Raw genomic sequence first — 21,163 nt, forward strand, 5'->3', positions numbered from 1 at the left:
AGAAAAGAAAAATTATGTTTTAACAGATATTAAATTTTAGTTTTGCTAATTGAGGTATCTGCTGTCTTAAAACTCACTTTTCAAATAGCTCTTTGTTGCTATGTTATTCTAAAGCTTAATTGAGTTAAGATATTCTAAGCTTGTTTCTGAAGCTGATCACTGTGATCTATCTTTGGATGAAGATTAGATGCCCATAATCTATAACCAGGGGATTATACATACTAGAAAAAGCATCATTTAAAGGACTGTGTCCATCCTAGATAAAAGGCCTCTTAACAGGTATTCTTAAGCACGTCATGCACAAGGAAACTGAAGGGAATCAACTTCCAAGACTTAAGGTACTTTTTTCCCAATTACTAGAAGTGCCCAACGGAGGAGTGCCCTGATGTAAGGGTCGTAGGGAAGGGAAGACAGGGGCTGATCCTTTACTTCCAATTTACAGTCAGACCAGTTCCCATTCACTGTTAACACCACTGGGGACACCTTCTGTACTATTCCTTTGGGACAGTTTCTTGGCCATTAACACCAGGTTGAGAGACTACTTTGGAGGGGATACATCTAAAGTAATAAGTACAAATCTTGATTAAATTGCACGGTGGATTTTGACAAGGGAAGGAAACTTTTGGATAGCTAACTATTGCTCCGGTGGAAGGCGCTATAGCCATGTAAGTGGCTGCTCCAGTAAGGGCCATCTCACAGGCAGGAGCCCCTCCTCCAGCTGAGGCCCTTATCCCAGGGGAAAGCGCACCCAAGGGTGAGGAGAGAGGCCCCCACCATATTCAGGAGCTCCTTCTCTGTACCCCAAGGGGCCCAGTCTTGGACCAACTAGCACCCGCAGTGGCGTAAGTTACCAACCAACTGCCCCTACCGTTCTGCCTCTGAGAGAAAGTTCCTGATGGAAATCAAGGAAGAATAGAAGTCCATGTGCCTTGCTCAATGTCTGATCTAAGTCTGGCAGAAGATAAATTGGCAAGTTTTTCTGAGGACCCTGAACTTTTCACGAAGGAGTTTACCCGGTTAATGCGATCTTTTGATCTCACTTGGGGGGATTTGCAGACTTTACTATCCCGTGCTGCACCCCAGAGGAAAAACAGTGTTTAATATTGGCAGCCAGAGCCCAAGAGGGCCAGGCAGTACACCGGGTGGGGAACAACGCTGTCCCCAAGGCAGATGCACGATGCATTATCAGGTAAATTCCACTGATAGGGACAGATGAGACCATATGATTGTTCAGTAGAGGCTATGAAAAAATTTACAGTGAAACCTGTCAATTATGAAAAAGTGAAAGAAGTCCAACAGGAGTCAGATGGAAATCTGATAGTATTTCAAGAAAAGTTAATAGAAGATTTTAAAAAGTATATAACTGTGGATCCCTCCTCCCCAAGGCACAGGCCCTTTTGGCTATACATTTCATAGCCCAGTCTGCCCCAGACATCAGGCTCAAGATTCAAAAAGCAACTGCTGGCCCTCAGACCCCTATGAGTGATTTGCTCCAAATGGCTTATTCAGTTTTCAGTAATAGGGATATGGCCGAAAAGGCTGAACGCACCCAGAGAAATATATACAAACGGCCCAAATGATGGTAGTGGCTTTGTCCACTCAGAGCCCACCGAAGGGGAGGCTGGCCTTTCCGGGCCAATCTGGCTGTGGTGGACCACAAGGCCCAGGGGTACCCAGACAGGACCAGTGTGCCCTGTGTGGACCAAAGGGACACTGGAGGAAGGCCTGTGGCACGCGCCCTTTACAAACAGCCAGGGCACTGGAGGAGGGAGGGCCCCAGATGCCAGAGAGTGACGGGGGCCTCTGATGGTCTCACAATCAGAACACTGAGGGGGCTCGAGGCCGAAAGTGGCTCTGCCTATAGATACCGTGTACATCACTAGTGTCGAGCCCTGGGTGGTCACTAAGCGGTGGGCCATGATAGAATTTCTCATAGACGCCGGTGCAACCCTTTCAGTCTTAACCCAAAGGATTAGAAGCCTTAACAAGCATAAGAAATATGTAATGGGAGCGTCAGGAAAGAGACGGGCACACTTTCCAGGAACCCCTTTTGTGCAACAGCAATGGCCGGTCATTTCTACATTGCTTTCCGTTTGTGCCTGATGTCCTCTCTTTTTTTTTTTTAATTAAGTAATTTATTTATTTATTTACGGCTGTGTTGGCGCTTCGTTTCTGTGCGAGGGCTTTCTCCAGTTGTGGCAAGTGGGGGCCACTCTTCATCGAGGTGCGCGGGCCTCTCACTGTCGCGGCCTCTCTTGTTGCGGAGCACAGGCTCCAGACGCGCAGGCTCAGTAGTTGTGGCGCACGGGCTTAGTTGCTCCGTGGCATGTGGGATCTTCCCAGACCAGGGCTCGAACCCGTGTCCCCTGCACTGGCAGGCAGATTCTCAACCACTGCGCCACCAGGGAAACCCCTGTCCTCTCTCTTTAATGCAAGGGGCTTACTAACTAAATTAGGGGCCACCCTGTCTCTCGAGGGACAAGGAAGCCACCCTTATCACCAAATGATATTAACAAAAAACAACAGATTAAATCTATAACTGAGATAAAAGACTCAACAGAGCCTGAAGTACGAAACATTGAGGTTCCGGGCCTAGCTAAAAACAAACAGATTGAGGCCTTAAGTGATCCTCTTCCAGATTTGGAAACTGGGAAAAATGGTTTGAATCTTCAAACTTATGGTTACAGTCGCTTTTAAGGACTCTTCGAATGCTTACTGCTCTATTTACGTCTTTTGTAGACCCATCCCCTGACGCTTAACATCCAAGAGGGCTAAAGGATGGTGCTGACCAGAGTGACCTTGACGTGCGGTTCTCCCAACAAGCACAGACAGCCCGCCAGGCGCTTTATTCCTTCCAGGCAGGCCTAGGTCCCATCTCACCTCGCTCCTTACCTCCATTTTAAGCATAAAAGGGTAAACACCTGGAGAGGGGAATGATAGGGACAGAGTAAAGGGACAAAGTAGGTGATTAAATAGTTAATCCCACTAGGGAATCATAAGTAAAAAGTATGGGAGACCCCTGCAAGTTAATGATCACTCAAGAGGGCAGGCTTGCTTAGCAATAAAACCATGCAACAGAAGCCTGAGACACGCCCCTGAACAATAAAACAATGGTGGCACGAGACCCACATCTTTCCAGTGAGCTCAGTAAGCTGATGAGTCCTAGGACACTCCTCTGCCCACACTAAAAACAAAGTATAAGGAAAAGGTGACATTATGCTGAAACCTGAGATGGCTTATCATATTTTAGTATATGTTACCACCTTTGTGCTCATCTCCGTTGCTCCATGACAGTCCCGGCTTGGCCACGCAGGGACAAGAAAACTGCCCCTCTGGACGCGCAGGAGTTTTCCCTTGATTATATAAAACTGTAGCTAAGTTCTTGGGGCGGCACCCTCTCGCCCGCCCGCAAGCCTCACCAACGTCCTTATCTACCACCTTGCCTCTCACTGAATTCTTTCTGTGCTGAGACGTAAAAAAACAGAGCTCCCGGGAGCCCCCCAAGACACATTTCTGCAGCATCAGAATGCCTCGAGCCACAGGAAATTTCAGGTATCTGCTTGTGTTTGTGGACGCTTTTTCAGGATGGGTGGAGGCATATCCCACCCAGACAGAGAAAAAGCCTCTGAAGTGGTTAACGCCCTCAAGGAAATTATCCCCTGATGTGGACTGCCTAACACCCTTCAAAGTGATAACGGGTCTGCTGTTGTCTTGAGCAAAACCCAACAAGTGTCTAAAGCACTGCAAATTAATTGGAAGCTACATTCATCCTGGAGACCACAATCAACAGGAAAAACTGAGAAAATGAATCATACACTTAAAAAGGAGCATTGCTGGGACTTCCCTGGCAGCCCAGTGGTTAAGACTCCGAGCTCCCAATGCAGGGGGCGTGTGTTCGACCCCTGGTTGGGGAACTAAGATCCCACATGCCACGCAGCCAAAAAAAAAAAACAAAAAAACAAGACCCTACTCCTGAAAGGCCTAGAGAGCAATGGGTTGGTGAACCCTTAGAAGACAAGGCTGCCCACTGGACCTGGGAATGAGCATTCCTAGCACCGTGGGCCAGATTGGTCACAAAATGCCTCCCAAGTGTTGGATGAAATTAAGACCGAAGGGGAACGGATTGTAAAATACAGAATGTTGCCCACCATCCAGTTCTACAAGATTCAAGACATTAGCCACCGCGGTCACTGACCTGCAGCCGCCCTGACAGGAATTCAGGGCAGAGGGCAGGAGGCGGCACTCCCTGCTCTGGGAAAACTGGCAGAACCGGCCCACAGACAGTCAGGCATTTTCAGGGAAAATTGTTATGAACCTGGGTTCTTACATCTTACCGTAGTTAGCAAAGCACTGAAACCATTAACGAAGCTGTGTGTTCCTCAAGAACGGCAGTGAGCTCCTACCAAGTTGTGTGCCTGGCGGCCTGTACCCCTCGCCGACGTCGGCCATCCACCAGCCTCGCCCCTCCCTCTCAGCACAGTTCTCGCAGCTGTCTAAGGACCGTCTCCTGGGTTATGACCCTCGGGTCGGCAAAGATAAATTTTCCACTTCTTTCTTAGATTGACTATTGATTACTTTTCCGCTGACTACACATTTTCCAGCGGGTGGAATCTGAGACTGAAGAACACTGGATGTCACACGCCTGGCCCAGGTCACCTCCCCCTACGCGGGGTGAGGGGAAGGGCTGACTAGGAAGGGGAGGCCGGGGGAGCAAAAGGACCGGCCTGAGGAGACGCGAGGACAGAGGGGCGGGGAGGGAGGGAGGGGGTCTCCGGAGAGGGACGGGCTCTGCAGAATCCCAGGACCGGGGAGAGGACGCGGCCTGTCCGGGAGCGGGGCGGCCGGCGCTGCCCTCCAGGGGCCGAGGCTGGAGGTGCGCATTCACCTCGCGGAAGAGGACGTTACATGGGGAGGCGGGGGAGGTCGTAAAGGGTTTTATGGAGGAAAACGACGCTAAAGGCGATGTCTCGTGGACCGGAGACCGAAAAGCTGAAGGAGGCAGATACACGCATCATATCAATAGTACTAAGCCATCGTTTACACATCGTAACTCTCCGCCCGTTACCTCTCTTACTCCTATCATTAAATCCCCAAATCATTTTAGGACCTTATACTGTAAGTATAGTTTAAACTTAAAAAAGGACAAAACACTAGATTGTGAATCCAGTAACAGAAGACTAAATCTTATTTACCAAAAAAGTATGCAAGAACTGCTAATTCACGCGTTCATACCTAACGGGATGGCTTTTTCAAGCTTCTAAAGGACAGTAGTTATCCACTGGTCTTAGGAACCAAAAAACTGGTGCAACTCCAAGTAAAAATAATAACTTACTCACCTCCTTTACACTAGTCACACTATTCATACTAACAATGCCGATTATAACAAACTCCAACATTTACAAAAGTAATATATATCCATCCCATGTGAAAACCACTACCTCGTATGCTTTTATCACCAGCCTGATTCCAACAATGACATTTATTCTTACAGGACAAGAAATAATTATCTCAACTGACACTGAATCACAATCCAAACCTTAAAATTATGATTTAGCTTCACAATAGATTATTTCTCAATGTTTGTGCTAGTAGCACTAATTTGTCACATTTATCTATTATAGAATTTTCAATATGATACATGCACTCAGATCCTAATATTAATCAATTTTTAAAATATTTACTCCTGTTTCTTATCACAATACTAATTCTTTTCCCCGACCAGGGATGGAACCCAGGCCCTCGGCAGTGAAAGCACGGAGTCCTAACCACTGGACTGCCAGGGAATTCCCACAATACTAATTCGTGTTCCCACTAACAATCTTTTCCAAGTTTTCACTGGATGGGAAGGAGTCAGAATTATGTCTTTTCTACTTACTGGGTGACGACGTGACAGAGCAGATGCAAATACGGCCGCTCTTCAAACAATTTTATACAACGCACTGGAGACACTGGATTCATTGTATCAACAGCATGATCTCTATTCAACAAGTCTTTACACTTAACTTAAATCACCCAAATCTACCCGATAGGACAGACTTGCATTAGCCGCGACTGGAAAACCCGCCCAAATTGGCTTCCGCCCATGACTTCCCTCAGCAACAGAGGGTCCTAGTGCCGTCTCAGCCCTACTCCGCTCGAGCACGATAGTTGTAGCAGGCATCTTCCTGCTTACCCGCTTTTACCCTTTAATAGAAAATAATACATTTATCCAAACAATAACATTATGTTTAGGAGCTATCACCACATTATTTACAGCAATATGTGCTCTTACCCAAAACGACATTACAAAAATTGTTGCTTTCTCCACTTCGAGTCAACTCGGCCTTATAATAGTAACAGTCAGCATTTACCGGCCTCATCTAGCATTTCTCCATATTTGCACACACGCCTGTTTCAAGGTTATACTATTCATGTGCTCTGGATCGATTATTCACAGTCTAAATGATAGATAAGACATTCGAAAAACAGGAGGCCTATGTAAAGCAATGCCTTTCACCACAACAGCCCTCATTACTGGAAGTCTCACGTTAACAGGATACCACTCCTCACAGGTTTCTATTCTAAAGATCTTATTATCGAATCCGCTAAAACGCTGTATACCAACACCTGAGCCCTCTCACTAATCCCCATCGCCACATCCCTCACAGCTGTCCATAGCACTCGCGTTATTTTCCTCCCACTCCGAGGACAAACCTGCTTGTCCAATTAATTTTAATTAATGAAGACAACCCACTCCTAATCAACTCTATCATCTCACACATCTATTAGCTAGAAGCAGTTTCTCTGGATTTCTTATCTCCAACAGCATTCCCCCAACAACAATCCCACAATTAACTGTGCCTCCTTACTTGAAACCAACTGCCCTTGCCGTAACCATCCTAGGCTTTATTCTAGCACCTGAAATCAACCTTGCTGCATAAAATTTAAAACTTAATTATCCCTCAAACTTCTTCAAAATCTCCAAACTCTTAGGATATTTTCCCACTATTATACACCACTTTCAGCAAGCCAAAAATCAGCATCTTCCCTGCTGGATTTAATTTGACTAGAAAATATCTTACCAAAACCCACTTCTCTTACTCAGATAAAATTTTCTACACTTGTATCAGACCAAAAAGGCCTAATCAAACTATACTTCCTTTCATTCCTCATTATCCTTACCCTAAGCATAATAGCATTTAATTACCATGAGTGACCTCTATAATAACTATAAGCAATGACCAACCAGTAACAATTACCTTGAATCGACTACCATAACTATACAACGCCGCAATATCTATAGCCTCCTCACTAAAAACTCCAGAATCACCTGAATCATCAATTACTCAGTCCCCCAGTCCATTGAACAAATACAATTTCTACTTCCTTGTCCTTTAAAGCACAGAAAATTCTATCACTTTATCAATTTTCTACTGTAAATTCTATCATTAATCCCAAAAGAAATATACCTAAAACAGTTTTATTGGAAACTCAAATTTCAGGATATTGCTCAGTAGCCACAGCTGTTATATAACCAAATACTAACATTCCCCTTAACGAAATTAAAAACACCATTAAATCCAAAAGCGAACCACCAAAATTCAACACAATTCCACAACCAACACCATCACCCACAGTCAACCCAAGTCCACCACAAATAGGTGAAGGTTTAGAAGAAAACCCCACAAAACTAATTATAAAAATAGTACTTAAATACAATGTATGTTACCATTATTCTTACATGGAATCTAACCACGGCCAATGACATGAATAATCATCGTTGTATTTCAACTATAAGAACACTAATGACCAACATCTGAAAATCACACCCGCTAATAAAAATTAGCAACAATGCAGTCATTGATCTTCCAGCTGCATCAAACATCTCATCATGATGGACCTTTGGTTCTCTATTAGGCATTTGTTTAGTTCTACACATCTTGACAGGCTTATTCCTAGCAATACATTACATTATACATCAGATATAGTAACTGCATTTTCATGAGTAACACATCGACCAAGATGTAAACTAGAATCATCTGATATCTACATGCAAATGGAGCTTCCATGTTTTTTATTTGCCAATTCATTCACGGAGGACGAGGCTTATACCTTTTCTGAAACATGAAATACTGGAATCATTTTACTATTTACAGGTATAGCCACAGCATTCATAGGCTATGTCTTACCTTGAGGACAAACAGCGTTCTGAGGAGCAACAGTTATTACCAATCTTCTCTCAGCAATTCCCTATATCGGCACAAGCCTCGTGGAATGAATCTGAGGCGGTTTTTCAGTACACAAAGCAACTCTAACACAATTCTTTGCCTTCCATTTTACCCTCCTCATTGCAGCACTAGCAACTGTTCACTTATTATTCCTTCCAGAAATGGCCTCTAATAACCCCACAAGAATCTCATATGACATAGACAAAATCCCATTTCACCCCTACTATACAAAGACATCCTAGGTGTCTGATGACTGATTCTAATCTTAGTATTATTCTCATCTGACCTGCTAGGAGACCCAGACAACTACATCCCAGCAAATCCCCTTAATACACCACCACGTTATCAAGCCAGAATGATACTTCTTATTCGCGTACGCAATTCTACGATCAATTCCCAATAAACTTATAGGAGTACTAGCTCTAATTTTTTCAGTCTTAATCCCAGCATTTACCCAGTGCTCCATACATTGAAACAACGAAGCATAACATTCCAACGCCTCAGCCAATGCCTCTTTTGAGTACTAGTAGCAGACCTATCGACACCTGAATTGGAGGGCAAACCCTAGAACACCCGTTATTATCGAACAACAAGCATCCATTTTGTTTCTTTTAAATTCTAGCTCTAATACCAGTAACTAGCGTCATTGAAAATAATCTCCTAAAATGAAGAGTCTTTGTAGTATATTTATTACCCTGGTCTTGTAAACCAGAAAAGGAGAAAAATAGACCTAAGACTCAAGGAAGAAGCTCCACTATCAGCACCCAAAGCTGAAATTCTACTTAAATTATTTCCTGAACATTTGTTACGGGACGTTTACAAAATTAAGTACCACGTCGGTATTAAAATGACTTCTTTTTTCTACAAGTTACTACGTATTTCTTGCATTATACGTATTACCTCTGGATTTTACACCGAAGGGAAATCAGACCCCAGGCCTCTCACGGCCACAACTGAATTAACTTGGGGTGGAGGAGCGGGAGCGGATACTTTAAGGTCCGTAGCGACCCCAGACCTCGGATATGGAGAGGGGACCACCAGGCGCAGGTTTAACTAGAAAAAAACGGTTAACTCACACTGCCCACCGCGACCTCAGCTCCGCGTTCACTGCTTCGGGATCTGCAGCAAACTGCGCGACCGTGGAGTAGGGACGCCAGAGGCGGCTGGGGGCGGGGCCTGAGCAGAGCGCCACGGCGAGGGGCGGGGCCTGAGCAGAGCGCCACGGCGAGGGGCGGGGCCTGGGCAGAGCGCCGCGGCGAGGGGGCGGGGCCTGGGCAGAGCGCCACGGGGAGGGGCGGGGCCTGGGCAGAGCGCCACGGCGAGGGGGCGGGGCCTGGGCAGAGCGCCACGGTGAGGGGCGGGGCCTGAGCAGAGCGCCACGGCGAGGGGCGGGGCGTGGGGCCCAGGCCAGCGCCTAGACCGTGAGAGGGGAGGGCAGGGCAGGGGAGGGCGGGGAGGGCGGGGCGGGCGCTGCACGTTTCTCCGTTTGATCTTGTCTGGGTTTAGGAATGCTTGAGGGTCTTGTGTTGCACCATCGCTTCCTCCTTGGTCTAACTGTAACAGTTTTAAGGTCAAAGCTTAAAGTAGCGTGGGATACTTATGTTGGAAACTAAGATGTTTTCCTCTTAACAAGTTGAAAACTGTTTAAGTCAACTGAACACGAGTCCTGCTGGTGAGGCTGCAGCAATTCAGAGGTCTGGGAACTGAAGTCTCGGTGGGGGCTTGATGTGGGGTGATGTTTGGACCCAGGAACATTCCTGCAATTAGAGTTAATTTAAGCAGTTTAAGGAAACAAGAGCTGGATTTGTCTGTGTAGGGATTACAAACTATGTGAAACCCAGAACCCTTAGGATGGGCTATTTCATACTAACACCGGTAAGGACAAAAATGTTGCCGTGCCATTTCAGTTCTACAAGGATAAAGCTCATTGGTCACTGCAGTGGCCCTGAGTGTGTCATACAAATACAAATGGGGAAGGGCAATTCGGTAAAGGAAACAGAAGGAGAAAATTGCCAGGATGGGAACATATTTACAATGATTGAGGAATAGCCATAATTATTGTGTGGCTTGGTGAGGTGTGATATTAATTTTCTATTGGAGACATTTAAAATTTGGGACTTCTTGTAGTTAGAATTTTTTTTTATTTTTCAGGACTTAAAAAGCCACCCTATATAAATAGGCTGTGTATACTTCTGCATGTTGAGTCTTCGTTTTAAAAATGATATAATTCCCTATAGAGCTTAAGATATAAGTAATGGATCCAAAATCATGATTACCTGTTTGAAGGACACACAGACATGTTTCTTTATAGCATCTTCAGTATTGCCGAGAAGACATGGGGATGGGGCAGTACAATGAATTAATGGAAAGATAGTTAATATTATTTGTCAAAATTGCCTGAGAGATTTGATCCCAGGACTAGTTATATACACACTTTTCCTGTATCGACCCCTGTAGCTATGTAGGGGTATGTTGCTAGTTCCACTTATGAATGCATGACAAGTAAAGTGAGTGGGCGCTTTTAAGCCTCAGTTGTACCTTCAGCGTCAATGTCATCAAAATATTTTAACGTATAATAAGACATTGTACGTTCGAATCAAATCGCAACACAATCTCATATCACTTGTATTTCCCCTGAACGAGTACAAGACCTACTGACTGCCAATTATTTCCAGTTTTACTTTTCCAAGTAAGAGCGATCCTGTGTCACAACAACATGGATTGACCTAGCGATCATCATACTAAGTTAGTCAGAAAGACAAATACCATATATTATCACTTATATGTGGAATCTAAAATATGACACAAATGAACCTACCTACAAAACAGAAACAAACTCACAGACATAGAGAACAGACTTGTAGTTGCGGGGGGTTAGTAGATGCAAACTATTATATATAGGTTGGATAAACAACAAGGTCCTACTGTGTAGCACAGGGAACTATATTCAATACCGTGTGATAAATCATAATGGAAAAGAATATGAAAAAGAATATGTATATGTATAACTGAATCACTTTGCCATACAGCAGAAATTAACATTATAAATCAAGTATACTTCAATAAAATAATTTTTTTTAAAAAAAGAGTAATTGCTGTGTCACCACTGCCTAATACCTGAGGACCAGATTGACTTTTCCGTATCCGTTATGTCCCAAATTTTATAGTAATTGAGATACGAAATCAAAATGTGACACTCCATGAAAAGTCAGCAAACTTTTTTGTAAAGGGGCAGGTAGCAAGTATTTTATTCTTTGTAAGCCGTACTGATTCTGTTACAACTATTCTACCCTGCCCTTATTAGATCCATAGTACCTAGACATAAGTGTATTCTAATTACATTGATACAGCATTTAAAAACAGATGGTAGGTTGTATTTGGCTCCTGTTCTGTAGGTTGCTGAGCCATGACCTACACAAAGGAATGAAGGGCACCAGAGACAGAAACTACACGGGTAGATACATAAGTCATGCCTTTCTTATTTTTAAGTTTCTTTAAAATATAATTGTTTAAAAAACTTAACCATCTAGTTTGGGTTTATAGTATATGTCAAAGTAAAATCTATGATAATGATCACACAAAGGGCAGGACTGGAGAAATGGAAGTATATGTGTGTAAGGGTCGGATGCTCTATAGAAAGTAGTGTGAAAGTCCTTGAATGTAGACTGTGGTAAGCTGTATAGTAAAACCCCTAGAGCAAACACTTAAATATAGTTACAGCTAACAGTGAGGAACCGAAAAAGGAGTGTCAGAATTGAGTTTAAGTGAAAAACACCTAGTTGGTGTTGCAGAGAATTGCTTGTTGTGGGGAAAAACTTCCACATTTGGTGACCAAAAGTGTGAGAAGTGACGTGTTCAGAGTGAAGGTCGTAACAGTGTGAGCACAAAGGAAACACAGAGAAAAGAAACACACAGTAGGATGGACTGGATCTTTCTCTCCACAGGAGGAGGGAAACTGAGTTTTTCCTTTATAAGAACAATCCAGCTAATGAGAATTTTAAGCAATCTTTCAAAGTGCACGTAGTACTTTACCAAGACAAACCGCATCCTGGCCCATGAAGCAAGTCTGGATAAACTCTAAAAGAATCCTATACAAAATATCTCTATGACCACAATGGAATTAAAACAGAAATCATTAACAAAAATATCTGGGAAATCAAATACCTGAAATATAATGACCGACTTGCGACCAACCCTGGGACAGAGAAGAAATTAGAAAGGAAATTAGAATGTATTCTGAATTGAATAAAAATGAAAACAGAACGTATCAAATTTATAATTTGCTACTGTAGCTGGAGAAATTAAAAAGAACACCCTTGGAGAAGGGAGAGCAATTTAACAAAACACCTAAAAGCCTAAGGGCTCTTTCAGTTTCTTTGTGTGCTTGGGCTTTTTGGCCCTCAGTGTGAACTTCCTGCTTGTAACGGGACTTAAGTCTTAACTGAGCTCACCCAGTTCTGAGGCTTGTTTAGGCAGGTGAAGGCGTCACAGTGAAAGAGGGCAAGTTTCTTGAGGCTGTTACAAATATCTGATAGGACAAACCAGTTAAACATGTTAACACTGAGAACACACGATCCATTAAGGGTAGTTAGACAATGAAAGGTAATATATTTCTAGATGACTTAAAATTAAATGGATATTCTAATGCAAACAGTGACTATATGATGGAAGGAATGAGGGTAATATTTAGGAAGGGAATCTTGAAATCAAGATTTCAAAGGTGGAACAATTACTGGGAATAATGAACTCCCATCTGTAACCTAAACCTTGGGTGGTTAAGGTGGGTAAGGAAAAAAAAAAGGTCATTGAAAGTGTACCAGTCAGCTTTCTACAAGTTTTCCTGTGGTAACAAATATCCCTGAATTCTTACTGGCTTATAACAACAAACATTTATTTCTTGCTCATGTGATATCTATCATTATTCACCTCTTGCTTGTTTCTCTAACTTGGTTCTGGGATTCAGGATAAAATTCCAGTGTATCTGGGATCTACCATTCTTGCAGCAGAAAGAGAAGGTTCAAAAAAGCAAACAAAGCTTTTGAAAGCTTCCATTTAAAGTTGAAACATACCATTCTACTCACACCAGGAACTCACAAAAGCCAAGCTTGCATAAAATGGGCAGGGAAGTGCAGTCCTCTCAAAGGGAAGGAAGGTTTGGTTGCCTAAGTCAAGTGGCCAAGTTTGATATCAAAGGGCAGACATGTATGATCTCACAGGATGGTGATAAATGATTGGAAATAATATTACAATATATGTTAGTGCCACTTCTATCAGAAATAATTTGTCTGTCCTTTGTTCACACAAAATATATTTACCCCAGTCCCAGAGGAAAGAAAATACATTTCTACCTAGACATGAGTTCAATCACAAATGAGAATTTCATAATAATCTCATGAGATTCCTCTGAATTCAGAGCCCCATGTGGAGCTCTCCTCACTCATAACACATTATGGTGGAACAGAGAAATAAAATCTCAATAAACACTCTCATTTAGAAGAAGAAAAGAAAAGAGGTACCCAGTAGTCTCGGGTCCACAGCAAATGTGCAGTTCTGCTGGGCAGATGCAGTGGGGCCCTGTTCTGTGGGGGCAGGAATGACAAATGACCCTTTTCTTGAATCCAGCTCTTCTCCTGAGAAGGGACATCCAGTGGTTTGTATTTCGTTGCTCTTGGCTTCACCTAGTTACATCTAACAGACTATTGGAAATGTTGCCTTCCTTGTGCAATGAGCTGCTTGCTCCGGTTACTCCCTTCGCATGCATATTTACAGTCCCAAAGATTATCGGGTTAATTGAAAAAAATAAAACTGAAAACCCACTATCAAAACTACCAAAGAAAATAGGAGAGGGACTTCCCTGGTGGTTCGGTGGTTAAGACTCCAGACTCCCAAGGCAGGGAGTCCGGGTTCGATCCCTGGTCAGGGAACTAGATCCCACATGCACGCCGCAACTAAGAGCCCTCATGCTGCAACTAAAAAATCCTGCATGCCACAAGGAAGATCCCGTGTGCCACAACTAAGACCCGGCGCAGCCAAATAAATAAATAAATATATATTTTTTAAAAACGAAGGAAAATAGGAGAAACACAAATAACTAATATCAAATGAAACAGGGAACATTACCGCTGTTAAAAAGAAAACCACAGGCCAAAATCGAATCACTCATGCTAGGCCACACCACTAAACTGGGGCTTGAGGGACTTCCCTGGCGGTCCAGTGGTTAAGACTCTGCACTTCCACTGCAGGGGGCACAGGTTCGATCCCTGGTGGGGGAACTAAGATCCTGAATGCCACGTGGTGTGGCCAAAAAAAAACCAAAAACCGGGGCTTGATAACTTAATTGAAGCTTCAACCTCCCCCAGAAATGCTGTCTTAACAGGTCAGTCAGGAATTTTCTGGTCTGCACCAGTGAGGTCATGTGTCACGTGGGCCCTCTCCATTCTCCAAAGGAACATGAGGTCCTCTGCCACACAGACCCCTTCTGTCCACCACAGGTGAGTGACATAAGCCTGAAGTTATCTTTTTTGTTTATGACTTCTTGCCTCGCCTTTAAAAAAACCTCTCCTTTTCTGTAGCCCTTTACAGCTCCCCTCACCTCGCTGTACGGGACGCTGCCCGATTCCTGTATCAATCGATGAAGCCAATTAGATCTTTAAAGTTTATTCAGTTGAATGTTTGGTTAACACTACAGAGGGGCTTCCCTGGTGGTCCAGTGGTTAAGACTTCGCCTTCCAGTTCAGGGGACACAGGTTCGATCCCTGGTTGGGGGGACTAAGATCTCACATGCCACGGGGCAACTACTGAGCGCACGCGCTCTAGCGCACTCCACAACTAGAGCGAAGCCTGCTCGCCACAACGAAGAGCCTGCACACCACAATGAAAGATCCGCAACTAAGACCTGACGCAGCCAAATTAATTAATTAATTTTAAAAAAATGGTCCATATTAAAAAAAAAAAACCAACTTAAAAAAAAAATACTACAGGGACTTCCCTGGTGGCGCAGTGGTTAAGAATCCGCCTGCCAATTCAGGGAACACGGGTTCGAGTCCTGGTCCGGGAAGATCCCACATGCCGTCCAGCAACTAAGCCCGTGCGCCACAACTACTGAGCCTGAGCTCTAGAGCACGCGAGCCACAACTCCTGAGCCCATGTGCCAAAACTACTGCAGCCCGCGTGCCTAAGAGCCCGTGCTCCCCAACAAAGAGAAGCCACGATAATGAGAAACCCGCACACCGCAACAAAGAGTAGCCCCCGCTCACCGCAACTAGAGAAAGCCCGCTCACAGCAATGAAGACCCAACGCAGCCAATAAATAAATAAATAAATTCATAAAAAAAAAACCCTACAATTTACAGACATAAAAAGGATAGTAAGGGACTACTACAAATGCTCCACACACATACACTTGACAACTAAGATGAAATATTCTTTTAAACATACAACCTACCACACATCACCAATGGGAAGCATATCATTTGAATAAATATTTTGAATTACGAAGTGAATTTATAATTTTAATATCTCCCCTCCCCCCCAAAATAAATCGGCAAGCACAGTGACTGTTGAGTGTTTAGCTAAACTGCTTGGTAATACTGCTGCCTTGGCATTTATTTTCTGTGGCCAAGTGGCCTGCATGGGTCTTGAACTGACACCAGCCCCTCCCTTGAGGACATGTCCTAGATAACAGCCCAAGGGTCACAGTAAATGTTAAGTTCCTGATATGACTCCCCCAGCTGCCCTTGTGATAAGCATTGTCCCCTGTTACCCAGGGCCTTCCCCTTGTTTCCCTTTAGATAAGACCCCCCACCCCTGAAGTTTACCAAAACCCTGCTCTTTTGGGTTTGAATTGACCTATCTGACCTTAGCCCCAGAACCCAAAATCACTCCATCCATGGAGCCTAATAAAGGTCCTGCCCTGTGCTCCCTGACTGCACCCTGCTCCCTGCCTGGACCTCCTCACATGGCCCAGGAGGTGTGTGCCTCAGGACCTATAATAAACGTCTGCATTTTGTTTTCCCTTGAAGTCTTTTGTTGAGTAGGGGCTCAACATCCAACACCTGGGGGCTCTACTTAACAAATATTAACAAAATCACAACAGTGACACTAGACAATTCTATCAAACGTATAAAGAAGAATAAATAGCAATTATATACAATTTCTTTCGGAAAATAGAAATGGAGGGAATACTTCCCAACTCAATTTATGAGGCCAGTATTACCATGATGCTAAAACTAGACAAAGACATTAGAAATAAATAAATAAATAAATAAATAAATAAGGAAGAAGAAAGATAATTACCAACTGAATCACACATGTAGATGTAAAAGTTCCTAACAAAGTATTAGCACTAGAAATCAACAGTACACAGAAAGAACTATACACCATGACCAAATGGTGTTTATCTGAGGGATAGAAGGCTGGCTTTAACTTCCAACCAATGTCATCCATACTGTTAAGAGGATGAAGAAGAAAATTCAGGGGCTGTATCAATAGATGCAGCAAAAGCACTTCATAAAATCCAATGCCCATTTATTATTATATAAACTTCAGAAAACTAGGAAGAAAGGGAACTTCCCTCAACTCAGTAAAGAACACCTATGAAAAACATACAGTAAACATCAAACTTAATGGTGAAAAACTGAATGCTTTTCCCCAGAGGTTAGGAACCAGGCAAAGATGTCCACTCTCACTACTGCTATTGACATTGTATTAGAAGGCATAGCCAGTGAAATAAGGGAAGAGTAAATAAAAGTAATAGGGAGAGAAAAAGAAGATTAAAATAGTGTACCCACTTACAGAAGACATTATGGTTGTGGTAGGCTGAATAATGCACCCCCCAAATATCCACATCCTCATAGCTATAACATATTGAGTGTTACTTTAAATGTCTAAAGGGAGTTTGCAAATGTGATTTACTTAAGATCATGACATGGGAGATTATCCTGGATGACCTGGTAAAATGTGTTATAATCCCAAGGGTCCTTATATGCAGGGTACGGTGGAATTAGACTCATGTAGAAGCTGGTGATGTGACAGAAGCAGAGGGACAGAGATGAAGAGATTTTAAGAGGCTACCTTGCTGCCTTTGAAGATGGCAGAAGAGGACCATGAGGCAAAGGATCTAAGTGGCCTCTGGAACCCAGAGGGAATGAATTCTAACCTCAAGTATCCAGAAGGAGCACAGGGCTTTGGATCCATTTCACACTTCCGGCCTCCAGAACTGTAAAAAGAATAAATGTTGTTGGTTTAAGCCACTCAATTTTTGGTAATTTGTTACAGCAGCAATAGGAAAACTTAGAGAAATACTATATGTAGAAAATCAAGGTGATCTACATAAATTTCTAGAAAAATAAAATTTGCAATGTGTCAGTATGTAAGAACAACATACAATAATCTACTGTACTTCTACAAACTAGCAATTTATACATGGAAACTGAAATTAAAAATACAATACCATGTATGAGTGCTCAAAAAAGAAAAAGTAGAAGAAATATATGTGTGTGGGGTGGGATGAATTGGGAGATTGAGATTGACATATATACACTATTGACACTACGTATAAAACAGACAACTATTGAGAACCTGCTGTATAGCACAGGGAACTCTACTCAGTGCTCTGTGGTAACCTAAATGAGAAGGAAATCCAAAAAAGAGGGGAAATATGTATATGTATAGCTGATTCACTTTGCTGTACATTAGAAACTAACACAATATTGTGAAGCAACTAGACTCCAATTAAAAAAAAAAAGAAATATGTGTAATTTTATATGTCTTTTAAGTCTATTTCAACAATTATTACATTATTTCCAATTTAATTTCTCTTAGCAGCCCTCCACTAATAATTATATGATCTGTAATCAATAATAATCTCCTAAATGTTTGATCCTAAAATGTTTGATCTCTTCCTCATGGTTTTGTTCTACTCCTCAGCTAGCCACAATCTTGGGGAATTATTTCCACAGTTAGAATCTCTCCACCCTTGTTCCTGACTCAAGGGAAAGAGGTCTTCTGTATCCATCCTAATAGTGAACCATTCTTGCCTCAATAAATCCAACTTCATCTTGGATAATCTTCCTTGTAGGGTTATGTGGGTATCAGTGTATTTACATCTTATTTAACAATTCACTCATTGGTAATACTGGCCTATGAAATAAAAGTACAGACAGAACAGAAAGTCCCCACAACCATAATTATATATAAAGATAACCCATAAAAAAAGTCAAGAGATACTCACAAAATTAAATACAGATGTTGAATAGTTGAAGGATAGAAATAATTTGCCTTGTTAGTGTAGCATCATGGTTAAGAGACGTCTTTACAACCAGACAACATGGACTCAAATCCAGATTCAGCCACTTGTTGGGATGGGATTAAATGAGCTTTCAAATTTGCCTCTGTCCTAACTTCCTTCATCTGTGAAATAAGAATAACAACAGTACTTAGCAGAGAGTTGAAGATTCCAGCAGTTATCAAACGTAAAGCGTTAATAACAGTGACTCTTAAAATACGATAGAAAAGATATCAAAATTAATATCACTTATTAAAGGAAATATACTTATTATATTGGGATGGGAACAAATTCTAAGTGGAGGATATTGGGTGTCAGTTGCCGTGGTAAAAGTAGCACAAATCTCATTTTCCCTGCAAGACCCTCTGGCTTTGAATGTGAATACATCGCTGGGAAAGGGCAGAATAGCCTCGAGGCATTTGCCAATGGAGATTATCTCCTTGTCACAAACTGTAGTTGGAATCTTGGAGACTTCATATCTTATTCATCATTGTATTTTCAATTACTTCACTGTGTGATTGTTAACACTTGATTTTCAAGCACCTGACCGTAGCCAGGTCCCACATTAAAGATTCAGTTCACCGTTTTGCCACTCCAGTTAAAGGCTTAAAGGAACTCTCTTTCTTCATGTTTACAGAGCACCTGCTTTGCACCTGTCATTGCCTTATGTGCATTTTCATGTCTCAAAAGTGTCAAAACAACACAATGATATATATATCCCTTGGTGTAAAAGGGGAAAAATGTAAATTAAATATATAATCTGGGTCACATTGTGTGGAAGAAAAAAATAATTATAAGAAAGAATTATATTAAAAAAAAGAAACAGGGCTTCCCTGGTGGCGCAGTGGTTGAGAATCTGCCTGCCGATGCAGGGGACACGGGTTCGAGCCCTGGTCTGGGAAGATCCCACATGCCGCGGAGCAACTGGGCCCATGAGCCACAATTACTGAGCCTGCGCGTCTGGAGCCTGTGCTCTGCAACAAGAGAGGCCGCGATAATGAGAGGCCCGCGCACCGCGATGAAGAGTGGCCCCCGCTTGCCACAACTAGAGAAAGCCCTTGCACAGAAACGAAGACCCAACACAGCCATAAATAAATAAAAACTAAATAAAAAAAAAAAAAAAAAAAAGAAACAAATTTTACTACAGTTGTAAATGAACCATGTAACATATTGCTTAATACCGATATGTGAAATCAACACTTTAACATCCTTTGGGATATTGCTTTGTAAACTTACTTAGTAATGTTTATTATCGGTAAACATGTCCAAACATTAATTTTCATTAAACTAGTGTAAAAATATCTTAGGAATTTATCCAAATAGTATTTTCACAAGCATTTTCAACAACCAGATAATACAATATAACTTATGTGTGCAGTAGGAAAAGGAATGTAATAAAATATTGGCCTAAAGGATCCAAATAGAATCCAAACAGAATCCAACAATACATTAAAAGGATCATACACCATGATCAAGTGGGATTTATCCCAGGGATGCAAGGATTCTTCAATATATGCAAATCAATCAATGTGATACACCATATTAACAAATTGAAGAATAAAAACCATATGATCATCTCAATAGATGCAGAAAAAGCTTTTGACAAAATTCAACACCCATTTATGATAAAAACTCTCCAGAAAGTGGGCATAGAGGGAACCTACCTCAACATAATAAAGGCCATATACGACAAACCCACAGCAAACATCATTCTCAATGGTGAAAAACTGAAAGCATTTCCTCTAAGATCAGGAACTAGACAAGGATGTCCACTCTCACCGCTATTGTTCAACATAGTTTTGGAAGTCCTAGCCTCAGCAATCAGAGAAGAAAAAGAAATAAAAGGAATACAAATTGGAAAAGAAGAAGTGAAACTGTCACTGTTTGCAGATGACATGATACTATACATAGAGAATCCTAAAGATGCCACCAGAAAACTACTAGAGCTAATCAATGAATCTGGTAAAGCTGAAGGATACAAAATTAATGCACAGAAATCTCTTGCATTCCTATACACTAATGATGAAATATCTGAAAGAGAAATTAAGGAAACACTCCCATTTACCACTGCAACAAAAAGAATAAAATACCTAGGAATAAACCTACCTAGGGACACAAAAGACCTGTATGCACAAAACTATAAGACACTGATGAAAGAAATTAAAGATGATACCAACAGATGGAGAGATATACCATGTTCTTGGATTGGAAGACTCAATATTGTGAAAATGACTATACTACCCAAAGCAATCTACAGATTCAATGCAATCCCTATCAAATTACCAATGGCATTTTTTACGGAACTAGAACAAAAAATCTTAAAATTTGTATGGAGACACAAAAGATCCTGAATAGCCAAAGCAGCCTTGAGGGAAAAAAATGGAGCTGGAGGAATCAGGTTCCCTGACTTCGGACCATACTACAAAGCTACAATAATCAAGACAATATGGTACTGGCACAAAAACAGAAACATAGATCAATGGAACAAGATAGAAAGCCCAGAGGTAAACCCACGCACCTATGGTCAACTAATCTATGACAAAGGAGGCAAGGATATACAATGGAGAAAAGACAGTCTCTTCAGTAAGTTGTGCTGGGAAAACTGGACAGCTACATGTAAAAGAATGAAATTAGAACACTCCCTAACACCATACACAAAAATAAACTCAAAA

General features: G+C 42.1%; 1 protein-coding gene across 1 annotated transcript in view; it reads right to left on the bottom strand.

Annotated features, from left to right (window-relative positions):
• Window positions 1-21,163, bottom strand: part of LOC309648134 (zinc finger protein 610-like) — a 412,471-nt gene that overhangs the window by 314,134 nt on the left and 77,174 nt on the right. The window lies entirely within an intron of this gene.

The sequence above is a fragment of the Balaenoptera physalus genome (assembly GCF_965194825.1).
Source record: "Balaenoptera physalus genome assembly, chromosome: 19".
In the NCBI taxonomy this organism is placed as follows: Eukaryota; Metazoa; Chordata; class Mammalia; order Artiodactyla; family Balaenopteridae; genus Balaenoptera; species Balaenoptera physalus.